Source organism: Chrysemys picta, chromosome 1 (genome assembly GCF_011386835.1).
Source record: "Chrysemys picta bellii isolate R12L10 chromosome 1, ASM1138683v2, whole genome shotgun sequence".
NCBI lineage: Eukaryota > Metazoa > Chordata > Testudines > Emydidae > Chrysemys > Chrysemys picta.
In genome coordinates this window covers 29,383,178-29,406,554 of record NC_088791.1, presented here as the reverse complement: position 1 = coordinate 29,406,554, position 23,377 = coordinate 29,383,178, and the positions used below count along the sequence as shown (strand labels likewise).

The 23,377-nt window shown below is 40.6% G+C and overlaps 1 protein-coding gene across 1 annotated transcript in view; it reads left to right on the top strand.

Moving 5' to 3' along the window:
* Positions 1–23,377, top strand: part of COG5 (component of oligomeric golgi complex 5) — a 302,348-nt gene that overhangs the window by 109,488 nt on the left and 169,483 nt on the right. The gene's annotated exons all lie outside the window — the stretch shown is intronic.

Here is a 23,377-nt window from a genome sequence, read left to right as displayed (position 1 = left end):
AAATAATAAATATGTACTCTCAGCTACAGAATACATTTTTTTAATAGTGAGCTCTTATTGCAGTACCCAATAATAAAATTAAAATGTAAGTGAGTGATGATTCTTATCCTATAAAGTATTGGGCTTTGATACTGAACCATGCTAAACCTAATGAAAGGAGAAACTATGTCTCTTAAAAAAAACATAATTATATAGCACAATGGTTAAGATAATTGTATGTTTGGGTGAAATGTTAATCTGTGGTCACTCGTAAATTAGGAAATGTACATTGTGAGTGGTATGGGATATAGAGGGGTGTGAACATGGTTTTTCCTTAGGAGAAAATCATGTCCCCCACATGCATGAGCATGAAAAGCCCTGAAACAATGGAATTGATGTGCTTCCGCAGCACAGTGGTGGGTGGAACAGATCTTGGAGAGCCAGCGTAAGTGGTTTGTGGGTCCCTATACCATTCTACAGTTCCCTGATCAGAGTCAGAGAAATATTTTGGGGGACGAGGAAAAGCTCTGCTGATCTACTGGCTCCATTTCTCTCTTTTGCATGCACACACGCAAATAGTAATTTAAGTCTGTGAGCTGTTAAAAGTGAGTTGGCACTTTTTGGCGGGGGAGGGGGGGGATTTCTTCTCCTGCTTCCGTAGTCCCTGCAGATCTTCCCAGACAGAGCCCAGTAATTTGTGCTCAGCACTAGGGACAAGATTTTTGTCTTACAAATTTGTACCTATATTATTGCTTTGTAGCTACTGCAAAAAAATATTGGGGTGGGGTGGGGGAGAGAATGAGATGTGCTACCTTGTTTTTTCAGCATTAACCACTTAAACTGGAAATGAACATTTGAAGCATTAATAATGTGACTCTTGTCAATGACTGCCATTGACAAGTGTCTGATGGTTATTATGATTTAGAATCTTGATCAACTTTATATCCACCTTGGGATTTGAAAGGAGAAGCACTTGCAGCACTTACTTCAAATGCAAATAATCAGATACTGAACACTACTGTTACATCAGCTGTTGTTCATCATAGGTTTCTTAAAAATCAATCCCAACATTAATGTTGTATTCAGTTATGACCAGAAGAAACCAAGAGAACTTCAGCCACAGGTTGGTCTCAGAGAGTAAAAGACTTTCATGCCTTTACTTTAGAAGATAGTTTCACATATTTGTTTTTAAAATTAAAATTTTCAAAAATGTTTTAAATATCTCTAACAGAAACAGTCGATAATGCCAGTTAGTTTAATCTGCCGAAAAGTAGCTGAAGTACTGTAAATCTGACTGACTAAAGTGTATGCACCATCTGTTAACGGAAAAGTTGGTGAAATCGAGTAATTCTGCAGCTAATTACAGGAAGCTATTGGTGATGTGCCACACAAGATGTGGGAGGAGATGAAGTGTTCTTTTTATTGAAGACATCAATTTTTAAAAAAATCTTGAGGAGGCCAACATAACTTGATTTACAGAACATAAATTGCTGCTTTAAATGTTTTGATGAAGGCATGAGAGTGAGTATGGGTTAAAAGGAAGTATACAGAGAGAGAGAGAGAGAGAGAGAGCCATGAGAAGAGGAGAATGGTAGAAGTAGGATGTAAGTCATAACTAGATGTGTAGAGCAGAAAATGGTGACAGTTTTGATACAAGGACAACATAATGGTATGATTCATCCTTTTTATTTAATTCTATCAGAAAGTTATACCCCATGAAATCTTTAGCTGATATTATCTAATCTAGACTTATACTATACCAATTACCAGGGTATTTTAGCAATTGGTAAACAGAAACCTCTGAAACTAAGAAATCTACAATAGTGACCTGATTATGAACTTACGTAACATGGTTTTACACCAATGTAACATTGACTTAATTGAAGTTACTCCTGATTTACACTCAGGAAATTAGAGGTGAACCAGGCTCTCTATATCTTCCAAAATATCCATTTGTGTGTATATCCTTACGTGAAAAGGAGATTTACAAGAATCATGTAAAGATTTTTTTTTTCCCTAAAAGAAACCGTTGAAATACAACTAGAAGTGAGCAGCCACTACTTTAGGTTATTGAAGATTCCTGGGTCCCAATTCTGCAAACACTTACCGTCATGCTTACTTTTATTGATGAGTATTAGACTTACTCTGCCCTCAAAGTTATGCTGGCATAGCTATGTCAACTAGGAGTGTGAAAAAAATCCCCCCCTTTAGCCAATACAGCTGTCCTGGCGAAACCCCCACTATACATATAACTATGCTGACAAAAGAGTGCTTCGGTCAGCATAGTTAACATTGTTCAGGGAAGTGGTATTACTATGCCAGCAGAACTCCTCCTCCACAGCATATGCTGTGTCTACCCTTTAAGGAATGGGCTTTGTAGTATAGACATTTCCCAAGCCTTTGCAGGAACAGGGCATTAGTCACTGACATTGTGAATTAAAATATTTTAGATGAGCATCTCTCCTAGTTTGCCATGGGCCATGTACATTCATTTCACACCCAAATTTATCTGAATATATCCCTGGTTCAGTGAGGCACATAAGCATGTGTGTGTTTTCATTTTTAGAGAACCACATACTTCCGTGGAATTGACAAATACACACCCCTGTTCCATTTCACTCCAATTTATATAAGGCCAAATCCTGGTCCCATTGAAGTTAGTGGGAATTTTTGTCATTGACTTCAGTTGACCAGGATTTGACTCAGATTGGTTTTCATGTTCAAAGTGCTATACAAATATAGTCTTATCCTTTCAATGCAGTAGTTCAGTAAGTGTTATCCCTATTTTACGGATGAGAAACTAAGGCAGAGTGTTTAACTGGCTTGCACAAGTCAGCAGATAGTTGGTATGACTATGACTGGAAAACTTGATTCCCTATCTCAGTGGTTCCCAAACTTGTTCCGCTGCTTGTACAGGGAAAGCCCCTGGCGGGCTGGGCCAGTTTGTGTACCTGCCGCATCTGCAGGTTCGGCCAATTGCGACTCCCACTGGCTGCGGTTCACTGCTCCAGGTCAATGGGAGCTGCTGGAAGTGGCGGCCAGTATGTCCCTCGGCCCGCGCCGCTTCCAGCAGCTCCCATTGGCCTGGCGCAGCGAACCAAGGCCACTGGGAGCCGCGATTGGCCAAACCTGCGTACGCGACAGGTACGCAAACCGGTCCGACCCACCAGGGGCTTTCCCTGCACAAGCGGCGGAACAAGTTTGGGAACCACTGAACTATCTTGTTCCTAAACCCCTAGACAATACCTGTTTCTGTAGCAGTTCATTAGGCACCGAACAATTAAATACCTGTTTGTTTTATTTTTGCTTAGTAATTAAATCTGATGACATTTAGAACCAAGAATAATTGCATTGATCTCCCTGCTGTCTCAGAGTGGACAGATTAAGGGAATTTATTAACGTTTCTGGAAGATCTTGGTATAGATCATAAGTTTTCCTTCATTTTCTTATAATTGTTTACATTAGTTTCAGCACAGTGTAGAATTTATGGAAATTTATATTAATATTTGCCTCGTATACAAAGTTTGCTCAAAAATGCCATTTGACTGTGAAATGATAAATTTAAAATGCTTAAAGCCATGCAAATAATGGTACTGTCAGGCCAATGTCAGGGCCTGTAACGGGGCGGTCTGACCTGGTTAGAGCTGCGGTGGGAGCTGGGTCACAGTTGGAGTTCACAACAAGGATCAATCCAAAATCCGAGTGAGGAGCCACACCAAAGGTCAGTGTCAGTAGCCATGCCAAGGATTCTGCTGGAACTAGAGTCAGAAGTCACTCCAAGGGTCAAGCAAGAATCAGTCATTGGAATTAGGGAAAGGAACAAGGATTGGAAACAGGAGCAGGACCAGGCCAAAGAGGCAGGAACTTGGTCTTAGGGTCTCTGGTCAGCAGCAGGTCTGGCAACTAGTTGCTCAAACAAGGGGTGGGACAGGAACAGGAAGCTTTATGCCTGGTCATGTGCAATGAGCTGTCTGCTACTCGTCACCTGACCCAGTTGAGTCAATAGATGTAGCCTCTGGACGTGGGGTGTTAGCATAGGTGCTGGAACAAGGGATGCTGGAGGTGCTACTGCACCCCCAGCTTGAAGTGGTTTCCATCATATACAGGGTTTACAGTTTGGTTCAATGGCTTTAATCACCCCCACTATACAAATTGTTCCAGCACCCCTGAGTGTTAGCTGCAGTTCCCTCATCTGACCTTGCGGTGCAGTGGCACAGAGGGTAAGGCTCTTGCTTGGCAACCCTATGCCTAGGTTCAAGACCGGTGACACATGACAGGCCACCATGTAAGTATATATTACACCGTGCAATATTTCCTTATTTTTAGTAGTTAGTCATACTAGGAGCTTTGGTAAATCAAAAACACTGTGGCAAATATCTTTGCTTAGATGAGCCCTTGTCTCTTTCCTGAAACAAGAAGTCATTCTTCAGCCAATGGAGCAGTCCAATTAGGTGGAAATTATAATTGCTATGATATGAGTTTATGATGTGACTGCAATATGTCATTAATACAGTTATTTCCTGCAGAAGTGAGTGCCCCCCCCCCCACTTTGTGCTACTTTCATACTGACATGAAGCATAGTTTCAGGGAGGGATTGTGTATTGTACATCTGCTAGAATTTAAGAAATATTCTGCAAGGAACTTTTGTTACATTCTGAGTGATGTGTATTTGCAATTTGAAGATTTATATAAAAAGCTTGGCAGTTCCTTTGTTTCCCAGTCTTGGATGTTCTCCTGAAGTTTGAGTGGGAATGCAGTGGGCATAGGTTAGTAAGTAACGCACTACTGAATTGGTTAGGGGAGGGAACTGTTGAAGTGGAAAATTATTGATATGTACTATATGATTCCTGCTAATTAACAAGTCCAGCCTGAACATACTGATGGGATTTTGTATTGTTTTCCATTTCCGACTCTTTCTTTTCTCTATCCCCAATTTCTCTTCCTTATTTTTAATTTATTCTTCTGCCATTCCCATCTCTTCCTCCTCCTCTCATATATTCCCTTACCATTTTCCCCGGTGCCTCTTATCTCTCTTTTTTCTCTTTGCTAATTCTTTCTTTCATCCCCCCTCTTTGCTATCTCCTTATTTCTCTCACATATGCTGTTCATGACTTTGCATCCATGCTTCTATTAAGTCTGTTTACATGTGTGTGTTTTAGGGCAGTTGGGACAACTAGGTTTACCTGTGGATCAGTGAAGCATATGACTTTTATATACCCGCAAAGAATTCCTGGAGGGATATTTGGAAGGCTCTAATTTTGGGTTCATTGACTCAGCTTCCAGGAGAGCACTAGTATCTCTAAAATAACTCCAGTATGAGTTTGAAAATCTGGCTATCTCCTGAGATTATTGCTGTCACTTTTACTGTAAATGAAGCCACAGTGGGTTGATTGTGGAGGGAGTGTTTTTTTTAATCTTGAATCTTTAATGAATAATAATAATAATCTTTAATTAGAAGAATAAAATGTGGTGGAATGCTGGCACAAGTATGAACTGATGATATCTTTGATTGTATTTGAAATAATATATAACATGATCATATATAAGCTACAAAGGTGGGTAAAATGTTTCCGATGATACAGAAATATATTAGTGCAAATGACAATATCTCGTTTTGCCTTATGCTATCGATGTAAATGTTAGAGATGTATTGCATATCTGATTTTTTGCCTTTTGGTGTTGCAACTTTTTCTTTAATTCTTGTGAGTTTACATGATGTAGACCGAAAATGTACTTAATTTTTAAAAAGGTTTAATTCAGTCACTAGATGACATCAGAGTTGGAGATCTTTCCTCAGTAATTTGTCATCATGGAGAACTCAGAAAAATGTCTTAGCTAGACCAAAATGGTTTTGGAGCTGTTGAGCATGCCTGGATGATCACGATTCTTGAAGATTTTCTTTCTCTCAAGAAGCTGGAGTGAGTTTTAGTTTTCTAGGTCTTAAACCTTGTGTACTCTTTCAAAGGCAGCGGGATAGCAAAAGAGAGGTGAACACTTTGTTACACATAATATCACAATAGTAGAAATTTAATGTTCTGTCTCAAAGGTTCCCAAACTCTGCTCTGCAAATGTCAGATCACACAGTGTTGACTCCTCTTTGCTCACAGCGTTTTTCTACAGACATCCATTTTCAAAAAGGACAAAATGCTTAACAAAAGAAACTCAAAAATACATCAATACTTTATTTTTCCATCTCAGAAATTGATGTAGATGCCCCAGTGATGTTGCATGACTATGAATGAGTGAGTAGGTGACGCATGCAATCCCGAATGAGAGGAGAGGTGGATACCTCCATATAATATCTTTATGAAAAAGTGCTGACCATCTCAGCTAATGCTGGACTACAGGATTAGGAGAGCACCTAAACTCCCTTTGTTGGGAGCATCAGGAGAAGGCCTCTTCCTGCTCTGCCGCCACAAATATCTAAACTCCCTCCTTTAAATGCTAATGGTTACATTGGCTGTGTCAAATTCATCTATATTTATAGGGTACGTGCTGTGTATCAGATAATCACAGGGATCTGAGGTTTGTTTGGGTTACAGATGCCTTTTGAACTTTGAAATTATTGTGTGGATTGTGTTTCATGGGCATGAACTTCTCCATTTGGGTATTCAGGTGCTTCAGTTAAATTAATGGTATGGTGTGTTTCAAAAGGGTTGAAATTACGGGTGACTTTTCTTGATAACTGTGGTCAGTTTAATATTGGTGAGCTAGAGTAACTGGGATTGGTGGCTGGGTCTCCCAACTCCCCGGAAGCTGAGGGGTAAATTAGGCATCAGACCACTGTTTGTGCCAAAGGAGGTTGGATTTGCAAGGAAACTGGCAGGGTTGCAGGCCTTGATTAAGCCATGACATTGCATGAGCCCATCAAGACTGTAGATAGAAGCTGGTTTGCAAGGCCCAGACCAGTAAGGGTGATCTGAACTTTGAGCATCAAAGGCAGGGTAAGCACATTGGAGGCAGCTGTTTCCTCTGTTGTTGTTTATATTACCATTGTGTCTAGGAGACCTTGTCATGGACCAGAACCCCATTATGCTAAGTGCTGTGCAAATACGGAACAAAAAGATGATCCCTGCCCCAAAGGGTTTACAATCTAAGACAAGACACAACAAATGGATACAGGCAGACTGAAACAATGCAGTGGTATAACTTCATCAGTCACTCTTTCACTGCCTCTTTTGTTGCTGGGGTGAGAGATGGGCTTGTCTATAGTTGAAAGCAACAGAGGGTCCTGTGGCACCTTTGAGACTAACAGAAGTACTGGGAGCATAAGCTTTCGTGGGTAAGAACCTCACTTCTTCAGATGCATCTGAAGAAGAGAGGTTCTTACCCACGAAAGCTTATGCTCCCAGTACTTCCTGAAGAAGTGAGGTTCTTACCCACGAAAGCTTATGCTCCCAGTACTTCTGTTAGTCTCAAAGGTGCCACAGGACCCTCTGTTGCTTTTTACAGATTCAGACTAACACGGCTACCCCTCTGATACTTGTCTATAGTTGTTACTTTGATTTGCCTTTTACGTTTTAGTAAAGTTGCTGCCGCTTTGCCCGCATCTAATCTCTCTGCCCTTGTCATTTGCAAAATGTGGCTCAAACTATGAAAAGGTTTGAGAATTCCTAAAGTTGCTTTTTCACATTTTTCTCATTCAGTTACAGCTGTTAACCATAATAAAGTTATTGCAGTGTGAATGTATTGTTGTCCTTTTGGCCCCCGTGGATAGCCAAAATTTAGGGCCTTACTGGGTTGTTTCCATTAGAGTAAGAAATCAGGAGTATGTGTCGGTTATATTCTTGGTGAAAAGTTATTTATTTAGGAAAAAATGTACACAAAGTTCTGTTTCTGGCTGTTTCCTTGCTCAGAAATCCCCAAATCTGTCACTCCAGCAACATCTGTCCTGTCTCTCTTCTTCCTCTCAGAATCATGCTCGCAAGTTCTCTCCAGGCTTTCTCTGTCCAAAACACACACACACAGGCTGCAAACCAGTATCCTAACCAGTGTGTTGCAACCTGGGAAACCCCTCAGTCCACATGGCTCAGCTCTGACCTGCCACGCAGCCTATTGCTTCATGTGGTAGACTCATAGCTCCCAGCTATTCTTCCTACATAACGTAGCTTGTTCCTCCTTCCGTTGAGCCTGAAAGTGCTTTGTGCATCCACTGGCTTTGATGAAATCAGTGATTGTCTTTGCATTCAAGACTCACCTGCCAGCAACCATTAGACCCTTTCACCATAATAATATTAATCGTGTCTATGGCACATCAAAAAGTTCACACATTGTGCCTGGACTTTGTGGTAGAACAGAAAGAATTTTACAAAGCAGATTAACTGTTGTTTATTTTTGCTTGGAAAAGTACAGGATCACCAGACTGCATAGCATACAGTGAGGGCATCGTACCCACATATGTCAGTTCCTCAAATATATGAAATAGTAAGCTGTCAATGACTGAACAACTGGGATATGTGCTAGGGATCTCCTTGGGGGCTTGAATTCTTTTTCCCAGTAATTCCATATCTCTTACTCCAGCCTTAAGGAGTAACAAATTGTGTTTCACACATTAAATAGTTTTAATGCCAGATTTTTACAATAAAATAAATTTGTGCTAGTATGCAATCACCACCACCCCCCTCTTAGCACACAAACACTCTGTATGTCTGTGTGTATGTGTTTTCCTAGTGCATTCATAAAGCTATATATATGTGTATCCTGTTGTTTTTCAGAAGCACCTTTTAAGATGCTGGGATAAGTCAGTGCCAGCAGGGTTACCTCATAGAAACGGATAATATTAAAGGGTTTTATTTCCCATCCTGTATGTTACGCAGTATTCTGATAGGGAAGGCTGGGGAAAAAAGTGGTATTTCCTAGCCGATCTGCCTCTGTTAGGAAAAAAACCCCAAAGCTCTCTTAGCAAAAGAATATGAAGCTGGTTGGTACAGTGAATGAAAGTAATAAATGTTCAATGAGGTCACGCATCTACATGTATTAGAAAAAAATGGAAGGGGGCGGAGCTAAAGAAGTTCAAACCCCACTGTTTTAGCCTAAGTGAATGTGGGAGTTCTGAGGCATAACTTGCAATTAGACCTAAGTAATGTTTGTCTTGATGCTTTTAAGCTATTTTCTGAATCATGGCATTTTCACAGGAATGCCTCCAAAATATGGTGCTCGTTGTCAAGTCAGTGATGATGATAAAAATAGAAGTAAATTCATTTCCATCAGTTCCAGATCCTGCCTGGCATCTGATTTCCAGACTGAGAGAACAAAAAGAATTAACTCTTCCATCAAGATGCATAAAACACTATTTTCATATGCTCTTAAAAATAGATAATCAATTTTCCTCACTCATCCCCCAATATTATTCTTGTTCTTTTAATGCATGCATAAACTCAGAAATGCACCCTCCTGTGAGAAACGCACAACTTTCCACTGTGGGAGGGATTGGTCATAGATGATGATAACAGTACTAGGTAGGAAATATTTATAACCTAAAATAAATTCTCTGTTCAGTCCAATGATAGTCATATTTTGGAAACAGAAAAAAACAAACCCAAGAGTATGGTAGGCATGACAACCCCTACCCCACACATATGAGTTTTCTAAAGCCATTTGTTTCACCATGCTGGAGAAAACCATTTCCTCCTTGTCTAGATGCTCTTTAATATCAATGAGGACAAGTTTAGGTCTTTCCCCTACAGTGAAGCAGCCAGGTAAGATAAAATAATGTGTATGGCAGGGACCTATTTAACAGTGTGGAATAAAGTGTATGTGGTTAATTACTGGTACAAATTACAGTTTATTTGAGATTGAATTGTATATTTTCCAACTGTTTGGTTTTGTCACAAATGCCCTAGATCTTCTTTAAATCCTGCTCCAGGTGGCAGAGACCTAAGCAACTGACATACTCTCTCTCTCACTCACCACTAGAAATACCTGTGAAAAACTGTCCTGAGGCTGCCTCAGCTGTCATACCCTCTACTGGGGTACTATGACTAGAGCACATAGCACTAGGGGGAGCAGCCAACCCCATGCAGTGTGTAGCCCCAATAATCCAGCCCTACTGCCATGCTAAATGTTGCTAAAATACTAAAAACTCAATTGAATGCATGAAGTGCAATTTTCAAAGGATAATTTGGTCAAACAAAAACCAGTTTTCATTGGAGCACTTACCCTCCTGCAACTAAAATGTGTATTTTGATACCATATTTCAAGTATTTGTGCACAGAAGTTTTAGCAGCAGAACTGTTTAAAGCGGAGAGGACCTGCAAGAATTTTATGAGGAAAGTCCTTCTTTAAAAAATTTTTTTTTCATACTTAAAAATGACTGCACTGTTTTTGCTCACAGTTCCAAATGAAAACTCACCTTTTGGAAAGAGACTAAGCCTGGAAAATTTTAACCTGAATAATGAAAGTTTCAACAATTTTAACTGACTGACTACAGGACAACTAGACTCGAGCTTTAATACAGTACTTTAAGTCATGTTGTTGCTTTTTAATGTGTGGTTCTCTCTGTTGTTCCCAAAGCTTTCATGTGTTATGTCATCCTTTGTTCATTTTCTACTCTATCTCCTGGTTCCCCATAATTTGCAGATATGTAGTACTGCTGATGAACAAATATGCCATTAGCGAAGTCTCTACAGTACACTGGTGAAATGCTGTTTCTCGTAGGCATTGTGTGCTAAGGCTGAAATATCTAAAAAATATATTCTTCTGTTTAACTGCTCGAAAGAATACAATTCTTTCCTAATAAATCAGTCTGTAAAAATGCACTGATGTTATTGCAATTCTTGATTAAACTACTGGCCACTATTCAAGCCCATTATTCACGGGAGTTACTATCATTGTCCAGTGCGGTTCCCGGGATTTACATTTTTGAAATTGTTATGTAGTAAACTAAATTATGCCAACATACTGTGATATCTGTCTTATTTGGAGTAACTTACATAGCACCATAAATTTACATGGTACTTCCAGAGATTGACATATTGTTTGCCCTGAAGAGTTTCAACTATATAACAGAACCGTAAATCAAGTACTGTTTGTAATCCTAACCATACAATAACTTCCTCTTTCAGCAACCAGTCCTATACTTAGCATTATTATTAGGAACATAAAAAATTGCCCTACTGGAACAGACCCATGGTCCATCTGGTCCAATAGCTCATCTCCAACAGTGGCCAGCACCAGTTGCTTCAGTGGAAGGTGCGAGAAACCTCACTGTAGGCAGATGTAGGGTAGGGTAGATGTAGGGTAATCTGCTCCCCACATTTGATCTCCTCCTAATCCTTGTAGTTAAAGATTGGTTTGAGGCCTGAGGTTTATTACCCCTTCCCAAATTTGTAAACATTAACTAATATAACTCTGAATAGTCTTTTTCATATAAATGTTCAGTTCTTCTTGGAATTTTGCTAAACTCTTGCCTCAATGACTTCCTATGACATTGAGGTCCACAGCTTCATTATGCATTTTGTGGAAAAGTATTTCCTTTCATCAGTTTTGAATTTGCAACCATTTAATTTCACTGAGTACCTCCTTGTTTTTGTGTTATGTGACAGGGAGAACAGAAGCTCCTGATCTGCCCTTTCTATACTATTGATTTATTTTACATATTTTTATCATGTTCTCTCTTACTTGTCTCCTTTCTAAGGTAAACAATCCCAGTCTTTTCAATCTCGTCATATGAGAGTTTTTCCTCATATATTCATTGTCCTTTTCTGGATGCCCTCTAATGCTGTAATTCTTTTTGAGATGGGATGACCAGTACTGTATGCAGTATTCTAGATTATGCCACAACATTGATTTATATAATGGCATTTTAATATGCTCCATATTATTTTTCATCCATTTCCATATGCATTCTAACATTGTTAGCTTTTTTTACTACAACTGCACATTGTGCAGAACTCTTCATTCAACTGTCAACAATAATACACAGATTCTTTTCCTGAGTTAATACAGTTAACTAAGAACCTCATAAGGTGCATGAATATTTCACTTTTTTCTCTCCAAAATGCATTACTTTGCATTTATCAACATTGAATATTTACTATTGTGCTACCCAGTTGCATAGCTTGTTTGGGTCTCTCTGAAGTTCCTCATAGTCCTTGCCAATCATGGCTAACCTAAATAACTTTGTACCACCTGCAGATTTTGCTACCTGGCTACTCACCCCCATTTCCAGATTGTCAATAAATATATTAAACACTAGGCCTTGTATAGAATCTTGTGGCACCCTGCTGTTAACTTTTTGCTATGATCAAAATTGACCATACAATCCTGTCCTTTGTTTTCTATCTCCTAGCCAGTTTTTGATCCATTATAATACACTCACGACTACTTAGCTTTTTTAGTAGCTTCTTGCAAGGGTCCTAGTCAAAGGCCTTCTAGAGCTCTAAATAAATTCAAAAAAATTAATCAATTTTTTCTGTGTGGAAATTCTGCTGATTAGTCTTAAAACATCTGAAATAGCAGAATATAATATTCGTTTTTTGTTATTTCAAACAACTTGCCAGCTCCAGCTGTAAGGATTACTGATCTCTAAATTCTCTGGGTCACATAGGTACAATGTTTGCTACTCTCCAACCCTCCGGTTCAGTAGCTGTTTTAATAAGCACTCACATTTTTGTTAGCTTCTCAGCCACTTCATTCTTAAGCCCTGTCAGAACTCTTGGGGGATATCATCTGGGCCTATGAGGTGACTTACTGCTTTTTAAATTATCATTTTTGCTCCAACACTTCCTCTTCTGATACCTCAATCTCTCGTAGAACTTCATCTTTATTACCAGAAAAGAGCAGGTCCAGTGCATGTCGATGGGGAGGACGTGTGTGTGTGTGTGTATATATGTGTGTGTGTGTGTGTACACACACACACACTTATTTTTATATATATATATATAAAAATATAAAATTATTGATTTTCAGCAGTCTTTACTTTTAACCCTTGCTGATCCAGCAGACCCATCAATTATTTCACAGACTTCCCGCTAGTGGCATACCTAAAGAATCTGTTGTTTTTACGTTTTTAGCTATTTGCTCTTCAAAATCAATTTTAGCCCTTCTAATTTCCCTCTTCCATATTGTATGTTGTAATTTTAGGCTCCTGCTTATTGGCTTTACTGGTGCTGCATATCCAAATTTTGAAGGATTTCTGTTTGACTTGAATAAGCTCTCAAGCCTTGTCATCTAATCATATTGGTTTACTTCTTGCTTTCCTGTTTCTCCTTTTGTTATTGCACCATTGCTATTAGTACGTTTCTGTTTGCTCCCTTCTAGTGAATGGTCAAGATCAATACAGTTGTAATATAAAGTACATCATCACTTATGTGCTTTGTATGAAGCACATACGGATTCTGTCTTTATGCGCATAGATTTTCTATTTACAACTCTCAATGAGTGTTTTGTTTTAATCTTGCATTTTCCCCACCATATCTTCATCATATGAGGTTGTCGGATAGCATTAGAGGTCAGAAACTGAAATCACAAATATAGAAAGATTCCAAGTTTTGGAGTCATCTAAATAGTTACAAAAACAGCCATTTGGCTCAGGATATTGTTTTACTACATAACATGCTGTACTGATGTCAGGTTTATCTCGCTCAGCTAAACTCCTGTTATATAACTATCTGGGAAATGTTGGTTTAAAGAAAGCACATAATTAAGCAGCATCTCTTTTTTGGTAGATTAGAAAAGCTGTTCAGATTTAGTAAACCAAGAAAATTTGGAATTCTAATGACCAAAATCTCTCTTCCTTTAAGAGACCTAAAGTCCCAACCCTTTCTCAGGTTGATATAGATTATAAATGTCACTAATCCCTAGTGCTCAGTGTATTTTTCTTTAGCATATAATATTTTTGTTCATGAAGGGATTCATCAGGTAATCTGTATTTTAAGTCCCCAAAATGTTTCCAGCAGTGCACTCCAAGCTTAATAAGGTGTGATACTTACTGGGTTAGCAATGTCAACATATTATGGGACACGCAAGGTTTTTATTTGTTTTTTATAAACCATTATGTATATTGTTCATCAAACTTATAATTTTAAGACAGAATTTCAACTTTCCATAAACTATTACAAATACATCTCTGACAAAAATATGTTCATATATGCTCAGTGTTAAAACATTACAGTAAGCTCAATATGTATCATCAATAACAAAGAGTTCACTCATCCAGTCTGTGTTGTTGTTGTTTATTTTTTATTGGTATTACAATAGTCCTTAGAGGCCCAAAATGAGTTTGGGGCTGCATTTGTATACATGAGTTTACAGATTAAACCAGGGGTCAGCAACCTTTCAGAAGTGGTGTGCCGAGTCTTCATTTATTCACTCTAATGTAAGGTTTCGCGTGCCAGTAATAAATTTTAACGTTTTTAGGTGGTCTCTTTCTATAAGCCTATAATATACAACTAAACTATTGTTGTATGTAAAATAAATAAGGTTTTTAAAATGTTTAAGAAGCTTCATTTAAAATTAAATTAAAATGCAGAGCCCCCCGGACCAGTGGCCAGGACCTGGGCAGTGTGAGTGTCACTGAAAATCAACTCGCGTGCCGCCTTCGGCACGCGTGCCATAGGTTGCCTACCCCTGATCTAAACAGACAAGAAAATTAAAGGATGAGAGAAAGGAAGTATTATTAACCTAATTTTACAGATAGAGAACTGAGGTATAGAGAGAGTAAATGACTTGGGCTAGGTCACAGAGGAACTGAACCCTGATCACTTGAGTCCACTACTTTCACTGGAAGACCAGCCTTTCTTTCTGTATATTGTTTGGGCATTAAACTGAACCACTAATAGTTCTCTTCTTCTCAAACTTCTGTGACCGTGAGTCTATGGATATTGATTGTAAATGGGGAGCAGACATGACTGACAGTGGGATACAGTGCCTGAAGCACAAGTTCAAGGTTTGTTAATCTCTGGATTAAGTAACTGGGGGTAGCTTTTCAAACTCTTCAGGACAAATTTTTTTCCTATCAGCTAAAATTGCCAGGCTGAGATGTGTATATATACCATTGTTACCTTTAGGAAAAATGTTCTAAATGTTCTAAATGTGCTGTGTTTGTGGTTACTATCTGGCTTTGCCTATGCTAAGAAAGTTAAGTGTTTTTCTTCACCAGTTCAGCTCTGCTCGTGCTACCAGTGGGAGAGGCTTTATTGTAGAGAAGGGATAGACGTGTCTATAGCTATGTTGTCTGTTTAGATGGCAAAGGCACATTTCCTGCCTATGTTACAGTTTCCATTGTTTTTAGCACTGGCAGAAAAACACTTACAGATGTTTCTAGTGTGGGGACATTGTCCCTTGAGGTTTTCTTTTTCTTTTTAAAGGTCATGTGACCTTCTCAACCAGTAAGAGTACCAGCACTAATCTAAAAACAGTTCCATCAGCTAATCTAGCCCCGAATCCTGCACACATTTTGACCTTTCTGCTTTGGAGTCCCATTGAAATGCATTGTCCTCAGGCTTTCTGTTTTTGATGTTGCGCATAACTTTATATTGACAACGATACATAGTTTCATTGTAGAAGTTTTCAGGGAGGAAGCTGGAGGTGTTGGCATTTGGGCAGGGGTTGGCTTTCACTTCTGGCACCTGGGGAGACATAGGAGCATTTTGAAATTGTGGGGTAAGCATGCTATCTGGATTTTTTTCTAAAATGAGCACCACTGAAATAGGTACCTAAGCTGACATTCTACATTGCCATCTTTAGGTTTCAGAATTCACACTTGACTGAGATGACTGGGACAGGGTACACTTGTCAGAGCTGCTGTTTGGGCTGGCTGTGGACTCAAGAAGACATTAGTGCATCTGTTTATGCTCAGTTTGAATTTTCAAAGTTTGAGGGCTAGGGAACACTAGGGTTACCATATTTCAACAATCAAAAAAGAGGACGGGAGGAGCCCCGCCCTAGCCCCGCCCCTGTCCTAGCCCCGCCCCTGCCCCTTCCACTCCCTCCCACTTCCTGCCCCCTCAGAACCCCCAACCCTCCCTCCCACTCCTTGTCCCCTGACTGCCCCCCAGGACTCCACCCCCTCCCTAAGCCTCCCTGCCTCTTGTCCCCTGACTGCCCCCTCCTGAGACCTTCCCCACATCCTAACTGGCCCCCTAGTACCCTACCCCCCTACCTGTCCCCTGACTGCCCCAACCCTTATCCACACCCCCACCCCCTGACAGCCCCCCCCAGAACTCCTGACCCATCTAAACCCCTCTGCTCCCTGTCCCCTGACTGCCCCCTCCTGGGACCCCTGCTCCTAACTGTCCTCCAGAACCCCACCTCCTACCTAAGCCTCCCTGCTCCTTATCCCCTAACTGCCCCTTCCTAAGACCCCCCCAACTGCCCCCCAGGACCCTACCTCCTACCTGTACCCTGACTGCCCAAAACCTTATCCACTCTCCCCCAGAAAGTCTGCCCCGAACTCCCGGACCCCCCCCCCCCCGCTCCTTGTCCCCTGACTGCCCCCTCCTGGGACCCCTGCTCCTAACTGCCCTCCAGAACCCCACCCCCTACCTAAGCCTCCCTGTTCCTTGTCCCCTAACTGCCCCCTCCTGAGACCCCCCCCACCTGTACCCTGACTGTCCAAAACCTTACACCCCCAACCCCCAGACAGCCCCACCCAGAACTCCCAAACACCCCCCCCGCTCCTTGTCCCCTAACTGTCCCCTGAGACCCCCCCCACCTGTACCCTGACTACCCAAAACCTTACACCCCCAACCCCCAGACAGCCCCCCCCCGAACTCCCTGACCCATCCAACCCTCCCCCCTGCTCCCTGTCTCTTGATTACCCCCCCCCCGAACCTCCCTGCCGCTTCTCTGGCCCCCGGCCCCCTTACTGTGCTGCAGTAAACACAGCGGGGGGGGGGGGGGGGAAGCATGCTCTGAGCTCCAGGCGAACGGCCAGCGATCTGTGAGTGCAGGGCGGGGGGAGGGAGGAGGGGTGTCAAGTTTCAGGAGGGAGGAGGGGGAAGTGCAGCTCTGGCTCTGGCTTTTGGAGCACCGGCTGCTCTGTAAGCCGCGCGCACGCTCTGCATGGGGGGGGAGGAGGGGAAGTCCGGACATTGACAAATTCCCCCCGGACGCTATTTTTAACCTGAAAAAGCCGGACATGTCCGGGGGAATCCGGACGAATGGTAACCCTAGGGAACACAAGGTCGAGGTCTGCAAGGGGCAGTGACCTTTAGTATACAGACTGGACAGAGGACACCTTGGCCACATGAAGAGTGGAGGCTGGGTGATGGGCCAGAGTCAGAGTGGGAGGACCAGGAATTGGGATGCACGTCCACCCAGCAGCCCAGTGGAACTCTGAGGGAAAACAATATTTTTATTACTTATCAACTGGCTCTCCAGGGAAGGGTCCTGGAAGTGCAGTCCCGGTGTAGTGTGGTGTCAACAACTGGAGCCAGAGCTTCTGCAGAGGGACACTTTCTCCCACAGGAGGCCCTGGCTTCCTGCTTATATCTTGCAATCATATGTTAAGATGATCCAGGCAGTTTGGTGGTCAGCCCCATGGTTGGTTCTCTGGGAAGGGCAGTAGACAATAGGGGAAACTTTCTCTCCTTTGGCCCCTTCTGCAGGCTTTTCTGTGAGAAGCAAGGATCAGAGCCATATTTTAATTTTGTTTAACAAAAGCTTGGCTTCTGGAGCACAGTAGTGCTTCCTTCCTTTCCTACGATGAAAGGAATCCACAGCAAGTTCTGTGATGGTGAGGCATGAGGGGCCCTGGCTATACCATGCCTCCTTTATCCCATTTTACCTGAAGTTACGCAGTAATTTGGTGTGTCAGCTTCAGAGAACAGATTCTGAACCTCTTTAGTTTCCTCACCCTTAAGAGTATCATTCGCCTTATTGAAATCAGTAGCAAAAAGCCCATTGACTTCAATGGATGCAGGAGCAAGGTTACCCTATGGTTTGCCAGCATATTCACAGAAAAAATTGGTAGTCAGTAATCTGGGGGAAAGTGACATGCTGCACCCCCAAAATCAGTGTTGTAAACCTCTATTGTGTACAGTACTTCATTAGCAGCCTTTACAGGAGGAGTTCCTTTCTGCTGTCCTCTGTCCCTCTCTCTGTTCAGTTCTTAACACACACCCACATACAAAAGTATTTGTCAGCCAGTCCTTGTTAAACTGAAACCTATTAGACATTCAGTGTTGATCGGGTAGGTTTTCTCTCTGCATTATCAAGCTTTATCGTGTGGCACTACACAAGTCTTTTGTTATGCTGGATTGCATATACAGCTGTATTGTGTCACAGTGCAGGGGAATAATACTCCCCATGTGACTTCTGATATGTTTTGTGTTCAGTTTTGAGCACGTTATTGTCAGACAGATTCTTAGAGTTAAATGAGTTGATAAAAGTAACTCAAAATATAGGGGGGCTGGAGCGGCTGGTTTATTAGGGAAGGTTAAAAGAGTTTTGCTAAGTGAGGCCATAAATCTAATTATTTCTAGGGCATGAACATCAAGGAGGCAAATTAATTAGTTAGCATAGTACAGTGATTGTAATGAAGAGCAGTGGAGTCATATTTTTTTTTAAAAAAAGCTAGAGGTATATATTGGAGTGGGGCGCGGTGTGGGGGCAATGTCCTGACCATGGTACACTGCTACCTAGATATAACACGAATTCGGATAGAACGCAGTAAAGCAGTGCTCCTGGGCGGCGGAGCTGCGCACTCCGATGGATCAAAGCAAGTTCAATATAATGTGGTTTTACCTATAACGTGGTAAGATTTTTTTGGCTCCTGAGGACAGCGTTATATCGAGGTAGAGGTGTATCTGTTAGACTGTTGAGTATTCTTCCAGGGGAAGTGATGTAAACACTATTTTCTATAGAAAACATCTATAAATGTACAGTTCAGAACAATCCTGTATTGGTAGGAAGAGGGTCTAGAACACCCCCCCTAGATCTTTTCTGTCTCTAATTTATAGAGATATTCCACAAAATGAAAGGTTTGAGAAGCAGTGCACTAACAAGCAAACTCTCCCAACATTTCTGTAAGGTAAGTAAAGATTATCCCCATTTTGCAGAAGAGGAAATTGAGAAACCAAAAGGTTAAAAGATTTGCCCTAGATCACATAGTGAATCAGTGGGAGAGTGGGAATTACAATGGATTTTCTGCCTCCAATCCCAGTCCACTAAACCATACTGCTCCTCTAAAAACATTAACTGCTTTTACTGATAAAAAATGCTTTCCAGTTCTGAGAGTAGATGAGAAATATCTATGGCTAAAAAGCATTTGATATTAAAAATAAATAATAAATCATTAACTTGCCATTGAGTTCCGACCTGGTTTTAAAGCCAAAATAAGATGCCCATAAAATAAAATGTACTTATGCACTTTAATCTGGACTCAGTATCATATTGTAGTTGTGTTTTGTGCGGTTGATTTTTAATATATATTTAATAACATAACTAAATTAATTAAGATGCAGTTTATAAGTATTAAAGAAAGTGTTAGACATACAACAGATCATGGGTTCAAGTGACCAAAGTGTATAAAACATAAAAATTAGGGCTGTCAAGCGATTGAAAAAATTAATCGCAATTAATCACACTGTTAAACAATAATAGAATACCATTTATTTAAATATTTTTGGCTGTTTTCTACATTTTAAAATATATCGATTTCAGTTACAACACAGAACACTAAGTGTACAGTGATCACTTTATATTTATTTTTGATTACAAATATTTGTGCTGTAAAAAACAAAATAAATAGTATTTTTCAATTCCCCTATTGGAAGTACTGTAGTGCAATCTCTTTATCATGAAAGTTGAACTTACAAATGCAGAATTATACACACACACACACACAAAAAAACCTGCATTCAAAAAATAAAACAATGTAAAATTTTAAGGCCTACAAGTTCACTCAGTGCTACTTCTTGTTCAGCCAGTCACTCAGACAATAAGTTTGTTTTCATTTGCAGGAGATAATGCTGCCCACTTCTTGTTTACAATGTCACCTGAAAGTGAGAACAGACGTTCGCATGGCACTGTTGTAGCCGGTGTGGCAAGATATTTACGTGCTTGATGCGCTAAAGATTCATATGTCCCTTAATCTTCAGCCACCATTCCAGAGGACATGCGTCCATGCTGACGACTAGTTCTGCGCGATAAAGATCCAAAGCACTGCAGACCAAAATAAATTTCAATGAGTATTCTGTTGTTTAACAGTGCAATTAAAACGGCGATTAATCACCATTAATTTGTAAATTGTGATAAATTTTTTTGAGTTAATCGCGTGAGTTAACTGTGATTAATCAACAGCCCTAATAAAAATGTATGTAATAAATCCTGTCTCCATTGAAATGAATGGCAAAACTCTCATTGACATTAACAGGACCAGGTTTTCACTCAAGAAGTTTAGTTACTGTCAAAATAAAACCCAACTTTTTTAAACTAAGGTTTGCATAATATGTATGGGAGTAAGACGGTTTTGTCCTTTTATATTAAATTATCCCATAATATATGCCATGCATAAGAAATAATTTAAGAATTTAAAATAATAACATCATAAATTAAAATAATAACAATTTAAGTAGTGTTGTAGCCATATCGGTCCCAGGATATTTTATTGGACCAACTTCTGTCGTCTCTCACCAACAGAAGTTGGTCCTGTGACAGGCCACCCCTAGGGTGACCAGACAGCAAGTGTGAAAAATTGGGATGGGGGTGAGGGGTAATAGGAGCCTATATAAGAAAAAGACCCAAAAATCGCAACCGTCCCTACAAAATCGGGACGTCTGGTCACCCTAGCCACCCCTTCCCCCCCAGGGGTGCAACCTGGAACTGGGGTACCACTGTGCCCTCTGTCTTACCAATCTGGGTTCCCTCTCACACTGTGACATTGTGACAAGCTGCAAAGCCCTCCAAGATTGCCCTCACACAAACATCCACAGGGAGGGTCCATACCCAGCTGTGTTCATGAATGCTCTGCCAGCCACTGCATGAACCAACAAGAGAGAGGCTCCAGCCAAAATACTCCCCAGCCTCCGACTCCGGAGCTGTATCGTCCTATCTTGGTCAAAAGCCTGGCCAGTATATGAGTTGTTACCCAGTCTGCCACTTCTACAAAGGAAAGTTGACGTGCATCAGCTCTTGGTCTTGAGCTGAGATTTTTCCCCAAGCACTTCACTCAAACCACACTGTTTTAGGTAAAAATATAAAATAGATTTGTTAACTACAGAAAGATAGATTTTAAGTGATAGTAAGCAGATCAAAGTAGATTACCTAGCAAATAAACAAAAACACAATCTAATCCTAATATACTAGATAGGATTTGAATTAAGCAGTATCTCACCGTATTAAATAGTATAAACAGTCCACAAAGGTTTCATACACGGGCAGGTTTCCTTCTTTCCTGCCTGGGACCAGAACTTCCTCCAATTCAGTCTTTGTTCCTCTGGTATTTCCAGGTGGAGAGTGAGGCCCCTTGATGATGTCACTTCCCCCTTTTATAGCTTATTCCAAATGGCGGGAATCCCTTTGTTCCAAGACAAGTTCCCAGTCCAGTTTGTGGAAGAATACAGGTACCAAAATGGAATTCAGTATCATGTGAACTGGTCACAAGCCCTTGCATGCTCTGATGAGTCATGGTAGCCATTATCCATAGGCTGACTGACAGTTCATCAGGTGAAGATAAGCTTTCTCCATGGCCCATTGTCTTTGTTGATGTGCCATTCAACTTGAACAGGCCAATCATAGTGTGCTGGCAGACTGTATGTAAAGCTTTATGGGTATTAACCAGGTGCATGCACATTTGAAATACAAATACATAGTCAATAATCATAACTCCAGATACAAAAATGATACATTCATACAAATAGGATAATCCTATCCAGCAAGCCATAACTTTCCTATTGACACTTTACATGACGCATTTTGTACAAGATGCATCATAATTATGTCATAATCATGTCATAATTATATCACTATGTTGATTATGGGGTGAAGAGTGTCACAGGTCCAATAAAAGATATTACTTCACCCACTATGTCTCTCTAATAACAGTTTTAAGAAATTAGAAAGTTTTAAGTGTCAGTTACAATGAAAAAACAATTATTTTCAGATTGGTAGGTTATGGTGTATTATACCACAATTATTCCTTGATTATTTATTTTAAGGAAAACCCACCTTAACTATTTTCTTTGCTTTTGTTCAGAACTTTATCATTTGACTTTGTGTGCGCACATAAGCTACCAAATACTAGGCTGCTTTCTGACCATTAGACAACATGCCAACATATTCAGTTATTGTAGGATAAAATGACTTTATTTTCATTCTATTATTTCTTCATTGCTTAGACAGTAGAAGTACAAGTGTGATCCCTAGCCCTTATATCGGATTAGCTAGCTACACCGTGTGCTTGGTATTTCCAGTGAATATATTTAAATTGCATCATGTTCGGGTAAAGCAGACATGAGAACGAGGCTATTGCCACAGAATTCGCATTGAAAAAAGTGATCAACTTTCATATCTTTTTATGTTTCTCTAGAGTTCAGCAATATTAAGTTTAGAAATCTTACTGTATAAACATATACAACTTGTACTCTCCTTACTCTTTCTGCGTGTGTATTTGTAAGACTTCTTTTGTAATTGTATCCAATTCAGCACAATAGCCACATCCCTGATCTACCAATTTTTTATTTGATTTGCTGATGTATTGTAAATGCTATGTACTGTGCTGGCATGACGAAACCTAATTTGAAGACTGATTTGTGAGGAAATGGCAGTATTTTTTATTTAGGACTTGAAAAATGTACTCTCCTAATTGTCTGTGGCAAGTAGGAAGTTTTCTTAGGGGTTTGCCAGAATCACTGCCGTCAACATCTGCAGAATATGTTTCCATGGGGGGGAAAAATTGAACATTTACAGATGAAACCCAATGGAGTGCTGCCTTTTTTAATCTGCAGGCAGGAGGGGCTGTGCTCCCTAATTCTTATTCATCATCTCCTCTGGACTGGCCAGCAATCTTTGCAGCAACACCCTCTGTGAGCCAGGAGCAGTTTGTCAACTTGGCTGCAGATACTTAGCAGCCCCACCTGTGGTAGGCTGTCCCTTCTTGGAGATAGGAGGGAGGGAAGAGAGAGCTGCCCTGGCTGCTGAACTATGCTTTCTTGCTCGGCTTTGGTACCATGTGGGTACCTGATGGAAGGAAAAGCAGGATAGGTGCTCCACTGACCACTTCTTCCTGAGCCCAGGACAGCCGTTAGCATAGCATGGCTTCCTTCTCTATTCCGACACTGAGTACAGCATGGGAGGGGAGAAGATACTAATAACCTACTCCTTTCCCTTCATTCCCCTCAGCTTGAAAAGAAGGCTACAAATAAGTTGAGGGAGGCATATCATAATGTTTTGGAGGGAAGACAGCATGAATTTGGGAGGGAGATGGCAGTGAATCAGTTTATGGGTATTGGAAAGC